Source organism: Sapajus apella, unplaced genomic scaffold (assembly GCF_009761245.1).
Source record: "Sapajus apella isolate SASKATOON/1434 unplaced genomic scaffold, GSC_monkey_1.0 scaffold18, whole genome shotgun sequence".
In the NCBI taxonomy this organism is placed as follows: Eukaryota; Metazoa; Chordata; class Mammalia; order Primates; family Cebidae; genus Sapajus; species Sapajus apella.
Window position 1 is genome coordinate 29,510,150 of NW_022436958.1, and position 12,796 is coordinate 29,522,945.

At 36.4% G+C, this 12,796-nt stretch overlaps 1 long non-coding RNA gene across 1 annotated transcript in view; it reads left to right on the forward strand.

Annotated features, from left to right (window-relative positions):
* The window catches only part of LOC116557112, a 60,483-nt gene that overhangs the window by 13,699 nt on the left and 33,988 nt on the right, over positions 1–12,796 (forward strand). The window contains exon 3 of the long non-coding RNA XR_004271368.1: positions 8,860–9,031. This is a non-coding gene — a long non-coding RNA (uncharacterized LOC116557112). The remainder of the gene's footprint in view (positions 1–8,859; positions 9,032–12,796) is intronic.

The following is a 12,796-nucleotide window of genomic DNA, read 5'->3' on the forward strand; positions in this document are numbered from 1 at the left end:
AACTAGTCTGTCTGCCTCTAGTCATGCTTCTCTCCAGTCCGTTGCTCATATTGCAGCCAGAAAGACCTTTCTACATATAAAACAGGTTGCGTCCCTTCCATGGCTAAATCCCAGTCTTTTCATTGTCCTAACCTGATTTATTAAAATATAACTTTAACATGCTTTATTTACAAAGAGGTGCACTTCCAGGATGCTACCCCCACCGACAGGAACTGAAACATTCATTGCGGTATTGCAGCCAGCAGCTCTCAGTTGTGTTCCTTCCTAAGACTTTTCCTCAGCAGAAGAGGACCTACTTGCCCAAGGTCACATCCTTCCTTGGGGGTAGCCTATAAAGCCTATGTCCAATGTATGCACCACTTGGGGTATAAAATTCTAGCCCCATCCCAATTGGGAATAACTCTGAAGGTCCATTCCCATGTCATAGTTCCCCATGGAATTGTCTGAATCCTTTGTTGTGGCTATATTATAGCCAAATTTCTCCCTCTTTCCATACAGAGAGAATTTGGGCAATTGGCTTTCATTGCTTCCCCACAGGTATAGATCTTGGAAGCTCTCCCCATAAACATCCCATATGAAAACCTCAACCTCTGAGTCTGTTTCCAAGTGACTCTGCCTTTGACTCAAGACTTCAGACTTTTCTATGGACTATTTAGCATTTAAGCATCACACTGTATCACGTCTTCCCTTTGCATTCTATCTTCTGTCCAATCTGAACTAATTTCAGTTCTTCAAATACATGGTGCTCTACCTGTGGGCCTTGGCACTTCTCCTTTCTTCTGTCTGAGCACTCCCCTACCTCACTCTTCTGATTTCTGTGTTGGTGGTTTCAGGATGCTCTTCAGACTCAGGTTCTAGTTAAGTGCCTCTCATTTGCGCTCTGCTGGTACTTCCTTCTTCAGAGCACTCACCACTTTTATGTTGTATTGGCCATTTCTAGGCTGTATTATTGACTGGCTATAGGCTCTGTGAGGAAACGGAATTGTTGATATTGTATCTTAGAGCATTTCACAACGTTTGGCTAATGATAGCCTCTCAAAAATACTTGCTGAATGACGGAAAGGGTGAACGACTGGATTTACATTGGTTGGAATTAAGACATTTATGGAAAAGGAATTTACACGTTTATGTAAGAATGATCATGCATATTATGGATGAGAACTTTAGTTTTTACTGAATATACTTGTGCGTGTACATGTGTGTGTGTGTGTGTGTGTGTGTGTGTGTGCGTTAATTCAGACACAAATAATCATTAGCCCATGTATTTTTCAAACATAGGCATTACAACAAATCTCATAATGCATAATCCTTCATAGGAGTTGCTCAAAATGTCATTCAGTTTCTGCTAAGAGCTTAGTTTTAACTATATTAATTGTTTTTAATCTAGCTCTTCCATTAAAACCTGGCTTTAGAAAGTGTCAGAACTTATAATTGTACTCTCTTTCTACTCACCTTCTGCTATTCCTAACAATAGGATTTCTGGGAAATTAGGGCCAAAATGGATAAAATACTGTCAAAGATGTTATAAAGTGGTCCAAGAAATTAAATGGCCCAATAAAGGTGTTTGAATTAGTAAGTTCCTAGTTTTATGCTGTAAAAAGGAAAAAAAATAGGAAATTTTATATAAACGTCATTCTCCAACCTACCACAGTTGGGTTCCTTAGAAGCAGGGCAGGCTCTTGTACCAAACACCAGTTGGATTTTAAGACATCAGATGCTCCTCTAGGGGAAAAGGGACAGATCTCTCTACGCATTTCCAGGTGAAGAGGTTGCTCCTATTGGCCTATGGCAATTTTGCAGAAGAAGGGGAGCTGCGAGCTCTTGATATCAACATTGACAGGAGGGGGAAATCTGCAAACTGTTCTGATAAAGGAGATTTAAATGGAGACCAACATACATTACGCTATTCCCATGCTTCTGTGTCATGTCTTTTAATAACTACAGCCTATTAATGCTAATTGCTGCCTCCCTTATTTAGACTTCAGATTAGTCAAGGTTCTCAGAGAAACAGAACCGATATCTATATCTATGTATTTAGGTATCTATTTATTTATTATTGATTGATTTATTATGAGATTCTGGAGGCTGAGAAGTCCTGTAACTTGCCATCTGTAAGCTGGAGACCAAGGAAAGCTGGTGGTGTAATTTTTTCTGAGTATGAGGCTTGAGAACCAAAGGAGCCAATGATGTAAATCCCAGTCCAAGCACAGGAGAAGATGAAACATCACAGCTCAAGTACTGAGGCAGACAAAGAAGGGCAAGCTCCTCTTTCCGTCCATCTTTTGTTCTGTTCAGGCCCTCAAAAGGATTGGATGCTGCTCAACCTCATAAGGGAGGGAAATATGCTTTACTGAGTCTATAGGTTCAATGCTAATTTCATCCAGAAACACCTCACAGACATACCCAGAAACAATGTTTAATGTGGACACCTCTGGAATACCCAAGTTTACAAAAACAATTAACCATCAAAGTCCTGAAATTTTTCTATTAAACTGAGATAAATCTTTACCAGAATTTTTTCCACCACCAGAAGTTATCACCAATTTTCTTAAAATGTATAAGTAGTCTCTATATAGTTGACAATATCTTATTTCTAAATTAAAAATAGAAAATAGTAATTCTAGTCAAGGATTTAATGGTAATAACATATGATTTAATATTATTAAATTTCTAATTTAGATATAAGGAGAGAATATTCAAATCTGGAAGATTCTAAAAGACATGTTAGTAAAAACAGAAGTTATTCCCTACAGTCTCAATATTATCCTTATTTTTAAAATACTTGGGGACACTGTTGGTATCAGTGGGAAATTGGCATATAATTATATGTTCATTCCCAACTCAACAGAAAAGAAATGAATTGGTAGAAAGGCTGTTAGAAATTTCTAGCAGGAGGAAGTCATACCATATATTTTCCTCCTATGAAGTGCTTTGCTTAAAACGTTGTACACTTGTTCACAAAAGATGTTAACCTTTCAATCCACACATTTGATATTGAAAGCCTAAGAATTTGCCCTTAACTATGATCCTAGAATACTTATACTTTAGACCGTTGTCAGAAACTATAACATCAAATTACTGTTTTCTGACTCTTACCAAAAGTTAGAGAAGCAGAGGTCATAAGAGGATATTTTGAGGGCATACAGTTTAGTCCTTTCCAAAGCTTTTCCACCATTATTGGATAAGCAGAAAGGTTTATCCTGGGATCACACTGTTTTTTTTCTCACTGAGTATAGAAATTAGAAGTATACAATGGCAAAATTCTGGAGATACCCACTGTAGGCTTGATTTAATTACGATCTTACTGTTTTCACTGATGTAAAATGAGAGGCTGTAGTTAAAAGCACAAATGTTTCTGTTAATAGTATGGCCAAACAGTTGTAGTTTAAAACCAAAGACTATCTAAATATGCATCTTTTTGATAGGAGAGAAGGAAAAAAATCTAAAGCAAAAATTGGCTTCAAACTCAAGTTTAGAAAGATTTTAAAAGTACTCATATAGCTCAAACTAAATATACACACAAACCGCTATCTAAATAGTGACTGGATCTTAGCACGCAAATTACTAAACTAGAAAGTAGTTGGACAAGTCTTTGCTCTCTGAAGAGTGTGAAAACCTTCAGGCCTGTGTCCAATGGGCTGGATGCCTGGTTAACTCCAGGCTGGCTGGACACTTTGAAAGCCTGTCAAGTGGGTCAGATCTAGCTCAGGCAGGTGGGATCTGGGATAAAGAGATCACATGACCAGGTTTTTTCATCCCAGCAGGCTTCTCCACCTTTGCTAAGATAAAGTGTAGCTTAACTCTGGGAGGAAAAGAAAACTCTTTTAAGAATTGCATGTTCTTCACATGTATCCCAAAACCTAAAATGCAATAAAATAAATAAATGGGAAAATAAACAAATAAATAAATATTCCCCCCCCCAAAAAAGGAAACACTGTCTTTATGTTAAATAATAATAATTAGACAATAAATAAATAAATAAATGCAAGCCTGCCTGCCTGCCTCTAAGCAAATAAATAATTATTAAAAAAAAAAAAGAATTGCTTATTAGGAAAAAAAAGTTAGACTGTTTCCAGATTTTTAAGAATATATTATATTCACATTCTATATAGAATATGTATGTATATTTGTATGTATATGTGCCATAGACAGATTTTCAAATTTTTTTTTTTTTTTTTTTTTTTTTTGGAGAAAGGTTTTCATTTTTTTTCCCCGGGCGGGGGTGCAATGGCGCGTTCTCTGCCCCCCCCAACCCCCGCCTCCGGGGTTCAGGCAATTCTCCTGCCTCAGCCTCCTGAGTAGCTGGGATTACAGGCACGTGCCACCATGCCCAGCTAATTTTTTGTAGTTTTAGTAGAGACGGGGTTTCACCATGTTGACCAGGTTGGTCTTGATTTCTTGACCTCGTGATCCACCCGCCTCGGCCTCCCAAAGTGCTGGGATTATAGGCATGAGCCACCGCGCCCGGCCAGATTTTCAAATTTTAAAGCATTTTTGTTCTTAGGGACAAAACATATTTTATTTTATTTTTTTTACAGAAAACATCCAAGTTGACTCAGAAAGAAACTAGACCCTTAGGTTTTGTTAGTAAATGCTTAAAGTAGTTGGCTTCAGGGCTGTATTGTATGATTGACCCTTATAGTCATCTCATGTCTCCTTGGCCTCATGTGCCATGAAACCTCAGCTGCTTGCTTCTTTATTGCACCTGCTACTGACACAGGATGGTGACGGAACATTGATACCATTGCAGGAAATCTCTTGCTCTTCTCACACTCCTGGGCTTCTATGAAGAATTGGGCCACAGAGGTAAAATCTGGCCTCTTTTGAGACTGCCAAAACATCAGTAGGCCCAGCCCCAAGGTGGGGCAAAGCATCAAATTTCCATTAAAAAATGTTTACCAGGGGTAGACAGGAGGGAAGAGGGAAGAAGCAGGTTGGTTTTTCTCCTTTTCCTCCACTTACAGACAGTTCCAAAGCATGGTGTTATTGTATAGTTTGACCAAGACATCCTTTTGGATGTGTCTCTTCATGAAGCAGGCCAGTCTTCTCATGTACCACCTGAATTTGTTTCATCTTTTCCCCAACCCACCTCACATTTCCCTCTCATTTGTTGCTTTTGTGATGGCCTCAGGCTTTGCTTTCTAGTCAGCCATGGCCAAGGCTGGGGTATACTCCTTTAACTGCTACTTGGTGAAATAATTACCAAATCGTTTAAATTCCAACCATATACCAACATTTCGTAACTATACGTTTTTTTCAGGCTTTATTATCATTAAGAAAACACTAGTTACAAGCAAGAGAAAAAATGGGAATGACTCAGTTGAAAAGTAGTACCAGTGGTTTTCTTTCTTAAATTTACTGATTATTTCTAATTTCTGGGTTTTTTTTTCTTGCATATTTTTGTTTTTTTCCTGTAGTGCAGGTATATTCTTTATTTAAAAGACTGTTAAAAGAAAGCAAATGAAAATATTTCATTCTTTATTTTTAAATATTAGATCTATTATTTTTTTCTAATGTACTTTAAAATATTTTTACAAGACTTTTCGTTTTTCACTGTGATATCTCTCAAGTACAAAACCAGAACTTATTAGACATTCAATAAATATTTGAATATGGAAATGTATTGAAAGAAACTTATGAAATAGGTATTTTTCTCATTTACAAAATATAATTTTGGTCTCAACTCTCTGCCATAGTACCTCTGTCTTCCTCCATTTTAACACTGTAGTACAAATCCCTATCAAATTTTGCCTAAAGAAAAGCATCCTAACTTCAATCCCTGCTTCTACACTTGCCCTGCTCCTAGTCCAGCTGGCAATCAGAATAATTAATTAAAAGTGTAAATTAAGGCATCCAAACATGAAAAACATCTCAAATCATCATCTTTTTTTACTGAAAAATGATTCTATATGTAGAAAACCCTAAAGACTCCACCAAAAGGCCACTGGAACTGCTAAATGATTTTAGCAGGGCTTCAGTTTACAAAATCAGTGTTCAAATACCAGTAGCATTTCTATTTCCCAATAACACATAGACTGAGAGTCAAATCAAGAACACAATCCCATTTATAATAGCCACAAAGAAATTGAAATACCTAGGAAGACAGCTAGCCAAGGAGGTGTAAGAGCACTACAAGGAGAACTACAAAGCACTGCTGAAAGAAATCAGTGATGACACAAATAAACGGCAAAATGTTCCATACTCACGGATTAGAAAAATTAATATCGTTAAAATGGCCACACTGCCTAAATAAATTTAAAAACTCAGTGTTACTTCTATCAAATTACCAATGTCATTCTTCACATAGTTGGAAATAACTGCTCTAAAATTCATATCAAATCAAAAAAAGAGCCGAATTAGCCAAAGCAATCCAAAGCAAAAAGAATAAACCAGAGGCATCACTCTAGCCAACTTCAAACTATACTATAAGGCTACTGTCAGTAATGAAAACAGCATGGTACTGGTACAAAAGCAGGTACATAGACCAGTGGAACAGAATATAAAACTCAGAAATAAAGCAACACACCTACAACCATGTGATCTTCAACAAGGGCCAACAAAAATGAGAGCAAGCAATGGGAAAAAATACTCTTTATTCAATAAATGGTGCTGGGATAACTGGCTAGTCATATGCAGAACAAAACTGGACACTTATCTTTCGTGACATACAAAAATTAACACAATATGGGCTGAAGATTTAAATGTAAGACTAAAATTATGAAAATCCTAGAAGAAAACCTAGAAAATGCCCTTCTTGACATCAACCTTGGTGAACAATTTATGATTAAGCTCACAAAAGCAATTGCAAGAAAAACAACACTTGACAAATAGGACCTAATTAAAGAGTTTCTGCACAGCAAAAGAAACTACCAAAAGAATAAAAAAACAACCTATAGAATGAGAGAAAATAGCCACAAACTGCATCAGACCAAGGTCTAATATCCAGAATCTATAAGGAACTTAAATAAATCAACAGGCAAAAAGTAACCCCATTAAAAAGTGAGCAAAGTAGATGAACAGACTCTTCTCAAGAGAGGATAGGTAAGCAGCCAATAAACATATGAAAAAACGCTCATCAACAATAATCATCAGAGAAATGCAAATCAAAACCACAATGAGATACCACCTCACACCAGTCAGAATGGCTATTATTAAAAAGTCAAGAAACAACAGATGCTGGTGAATTTGTGCAGAAAAGGGAATGCTTATACACTGTTGATGGGAATGTAAATTAGTTCAGCCACTGTGAAAAGCAGTTCAGAGATTTCTCAAAGAACTTAAAATAGAGCTATCATTTGACTCTGAAATCCCATTGCTGAGTATATACCCAAAGGAAAATAGATCATTACATTACTATAGGTACATGCACTCATGTTCATCACCACACTATTTATAATAGCAAAGACATGGAATCAACCTAGGCGTCCATCAGTGGTGGACTGGATTAAGAAAATGTGGTACATGGGCACATAAAAAATAATGAACTAATTTCCTTTGAAACAACATAGATGGAGCTAGAAGTCATGAGTCTATGCAAATTAACGTAGGAGCAGAAAACCAAATATGGCATGTTCTCCCTTATAAGTTAGAGCTAAACTTTGAGCACACATGGACATAAACACGGGAACAATAGACAGAGTAGACTAGTGGAGTGGGGAGAGGGAACATGGATTGAAAAGTACCTATTGGATATTATGCTCGTTACTTGAATGCAATATACCCATGTAACAAACCTACATTTGTATACCTGTATTCAAAATAAAAGCTGAAATTTTTTTTAAAAAGTAAATTAAAGTATGCCGTTGCACTGCTTACTATGTCTAGAAGATAACTCAAACCCCTTATCAAAGCCCATGTAATGTAGCCCTCGCTTGCCTCTGATCTTATTTCCTCCCATTCACACCAGATTTTCTTTCTTCCAATGGGTGGCATTCATTCCCACCTGAAAAGATTTTCACATACTGTTCCTTTTGTCTGGAATGTTATGACTCTAGGTCTTGAAATGACTCATTTTTCTGGTTATTTTAGCCTTACATAAGGTGTGACATCCTCAGCAAGGTGTTTCCCTAGAAAACCAATCCAAGTTAACCCTCTCCCACCCTGTTCCTTATGATCATTTCTTTTTACAGCACCCTAACTTCCTTTCATCCTAGAACTATCTGAAATTATCTTGCTCATTTATTTGTTTAGCTTTTTAAATACTTGGACATGCCTTTTGCTTCCTCACTCAGCATACAGACACTAGAATGTATGCTCTGGGCAGGCAGGCATTTGAGTTTTGTTCAGCACCTGGAACAGTGCTCTGCGTGCAGGAGCCGCTGAATGTATAATTGTCTCTATTGATTAGGGCAGCGCTGGTATTTTGCAAGTTCCTTTTAAAGCTCTTTCGTCTTAGAAATGTTATTCTGAAACCTCACACAGCTTTAATCTGAATCCAGTGAAAGATAAAGAAAAGCTAATGAAATACTTCATTAAGAAGAGTGCTGCATTACAGAACTAAATAATAATCAGCCACTTATTTGGGGAAGGATTTAAGTGATAAGAAGGCCCTTGGGAAGAACTAACTGTTCACTGCCTAAAACTCTCATATTGTTTTGCTTCTTGATAACCTTTTTAAAATGCATATGCAAATCTTTCTGGAATTTCAAAATACATTAGTACTTTTACATTTTGTGGTCAGTGTTTTCTACGTCTAGCGGAAGTCGTCAAGTGGAGATAATCCCGATTAGTGTTTTCTTGGGGGAAAATACTTGATATATTTCTCTATAAAATAAGATTGAGTTTCCCTAAAGCAATTTCATCAGGTGGTTTGCTCCACCGTGATCTAAAAGAGCTTTCTTCCCCCACTGTTTTTATCAGGAACGTGACCTCATCAGACAGTAAATCAAGAGGTAGTGACAACTATGGCTGAATGATGGTCCCTGCCTAGGATTTGGAATATCTGCATGAAATAGGGACTCGAGCCACCAGTGACAAAGAAGTCAGAGGGACTGTTGTCTCTGGGAAGCACTTCCAGGAAACATGAATTCAGGTGAGTAATAATAATTATTAATTGCTTTGGAAGCTACATTAACATTTTAGTTTCTTCTAACTTATTTACTTGCCACCCTCCCAACACACAGATAACCTTTATGCACCTCTAAAAGTAATATAAAGTAGAATTATATATTTCCTAGTTCATTGCTTTGGAAATTTGCTATAACAACATTCTCCTTAGTAGAAAGAATTTTTTATTGTGAAACCATCATTATAGAACTTCTTTATAATGTTTCCTGTATTTTCCTGTGCAAGGACGTGCTCTATAGAGAGTCAGTAATATTACTAGCTTTCATATTGGTTTAATGTCTGCAGATGGAATTAAGACACTTTAGTGATGTGCCCTTTAGTACAACGTTACAACTTCGTGGCCATGTTTAAATTGGTTTTGATGGCTTTAATGTCTGCTGACGGCAATATTCATGTTAAACAGTGATTTTGGGACATGTAAAAATGTTCTTACCAATGTTTTTGTGTTGAGTCTCCAATGCTGTCTTTATGTAGGGGAAATAAGTATAAGATATTGGACATGTTCTGTGTGCACTGAATGAAGCATTTAAATGTAGCTGTTTTGGAGAAGGCATAATGTTCAGATGTCTTAATTGCTTTGTATTTCTACTTTTCTTTAGTGTACTCTGACTGTAGTGAGCTTCACTTTGCAGTAGAACATAACTGTTAAATTTCCTCACAGCTATTTGGTAGGAAGAAAAGACAGATATGGATCCATCTTTCTATTTAATCCTTGGAGTATCATAAAAATTAAAACTTCCTAGTCTTTTTCTTTAGTCCCTTTGCTCCACAAAGTAAAACAACTTCATACATTTAATCACTTCCTAACAAGAAATTAACAGATACAAATATCATTTTTAGAAGTCAAGTTCCATATATTTAGTAAGGGATTTAAAGATTTCTGATCAACCAGTCTAATGATGTCTGTTCTCTAACTGAAGTACCATACTTACCTATTAAAATGGGACTTACTTACTGTCTTCTTGTTTCTTGTGTTTATTTAAAAAAATTGAGAACATACTCACTGTTTCCTGACTCTGTTTCCCCTACAAAGAAAAAATATGTACTGATATTTTCAGTCTGCACTTCATGTTCTAGTCATCTTAAATTTTTTGGCCTGGGTTTATTATACTCATTAGTAAGATAAAATATCTTGCTCAGTTCTGAACAGCATATGCAACCATAATCATTCTTTAAAATATGTATATATGGAGACTGGCTCTCCTCACTCTAAAAAAAATCATACTTTCTCAACAACATTTCTCTGTCTCCAAGAAGTCATGAGAACTTTGGGCCCCACTGCTAAGAATAGACTAATTTGAATTTTCTTCCAGAGTAAGCTTCATACTTACTATTCTTTAAAAAAACAGAATCAGTGAAAATGTAATGCAAGCATGAGAAATACATACTGTACATAAATTATTCTTTTTAAAAACTTTATATGATCAACTCTGCTCTATTTAATCTTAGTCTTACAGTATTATTCTTTTCCCAAAGTAAAGTCAGTTGGCAAATGCTTTTTAGATTTGTTAGTATATCCAGATACTGAATTTTAGAAAGAAGCATTTTTAAGAACCTATCCTTTGCTTAGAGATGCCTGATGCATAACTGGGCAGCTTTATCTCACCCAGTGCCTGTATCCTTGAGTACATTTCTGAAACCATATGCCACTTCGTTTCACCAACTCTGGGGTTTAGGAATTTATGTTAGGTAAAGTATGTCTTTTCCCACCTGCACTGTAAAACACTTCTCTTTCCCATACAGAGGTCCCATTCAATGTGAACCAGTAGGAATAATTACCAATGTGATCTCAGAGGATAGTCCAAGTAGACAGTGAGGTTTGGATCCTGAAGGCATCCTCACCTGGCAAACTGCCCACTTGGCATTCATAATTGACTTGATTGTGTCTTCTGCCCAAAAGCTCATATCCATACTGCCTACATGGAGCTGCCTACATTTGCCTTAAAGCCCCAGCATAGTCATTCCACCTGCTTTATTTCTAAACTGATGATAGCATTCATTCACCAGAATGAACCTTGAGCTATAAAACCTCACAGATACATGCATTGGACTATAATTTACATCAGCTTTTCCTGTTGTGTTTTCTTCAGAAGCCATGTTTCCATTATTCCCCTTTTGGTGAGTACCAGATTTACTTTGGGAAAATCATTTCTCCTCATTTTTGTATAGTTAAGATGTCTTGCTCTCTGCTGGCTGAGAAGAGGAAATGACTCAGGTGAAGCCATCTTGATTTTTTTTTTTTTCTCTCCCAAGACTAAGAACTTGAGCAGAGTGAATACAAGGAAAAAAGTGGTCTGAGCCCTGTTCAACTGGATAGTGGAACTCAAATGGGTCTGCTACTTGTAATCTTTACAGCCTTGTTCTTATCTTTTTTTCTGAGTTGTCTTCTTAACTCTTCCCATGAATTTTGAACTACAGAATATTCTTGCAGTACATTATTTTCTGCTTAAGCAAGTCAGAGTTGATTTTTATTATTCATAACCAAATTATCCAAATTCAAATATATGCTTTCTTGAATCTAACTCTGAACTGTATATATATTATTTATGGAATTTATTCCATATAATTATTTCCGAATGAGCACTTTGGTGTAATTTTTGACAGTTTCAGAGATGGTTTCACAGATGGAACTGTCAGCATAGATTTTAGGCCTAGTTAAAGAGAAGAGTGAATTAACATATTTCTGGTCATGCAATAAATACTGCTTTTGTTGGGAATGATTGTAAGAGAAATTTTAAAATAAAAATAAATATAAATGATAAACATTTTTGATGGCCATAAAGAGTATATTTTTATGTTAGATTAATAGGGAGATATAGGTTAAAGAGATAAATCTCCATACTGAAAAATGTTTTAGTTTCACAATCTAATTAAAAGTCATATTAGACACAACTGTAGGAAGTGAAATAAAAATGTACATGTTTATAAATTATAGTACAAAAATTCACAACAAAATCATAGGGAAATCATATCATCCATTGCGAAATGAAGCCTAGAGATAACAGATGCTGTGAAGTCAGAGGCGGCTATGACACCCATATGCTGAAGTTACCTGAAAAAGTTTTATAGTATAGAGGAGATTGGATTAAAGTAGGCCAAGAAGAATCAGGTGTCCAGTGAGTATCCCCCAGTCCTGCAAAGGATGCCAAACCACAAGAACGGGACAGCTCTAAAGGGTGCATATTATAACAGTACCCTTGAACTGGCCCTTCTGATGACAAAGTGATGCCTCATTTAATTTTTTTTTCATCCACGAATTAAACTCTCACATTTGCTTTCTGACTTACTTAGAATGTCTGATTTGGCAAGTCATTTTTATCAAATCTCAGAGTTCTTAATCCTCCCACTTTAACTGCAAGTCAAGAATTGCCTTCGTCCGATATTGATTTTGGAGTGTCCTCCCGGTAATGCCCTTCTTCTCATTGGCTCCTCTCTTGAAATAACTGGCACCTCATTTTTTGAGCAGCATCTCCTGGGCACATGCCAAGCTTCTCTCCTTGACAGTCTCCAAGGGCTGTACTCAGAGAACTGGGAGGACTTGGGTAGACTGAGGGAAAGACGTTTCAGAGTGATAAAATAAATGCAAAACAGCATGAGCCAAAGAATTGATGCATAATAGTATATAATACATTCAGAGGAGTAGCTCTGACTGATTGGAGTGACAGGATGGAATGGGGGAAGTGCAGAAGATTAAAATAATAAAACAGGTTAGAATTAGTTTATGAGTATA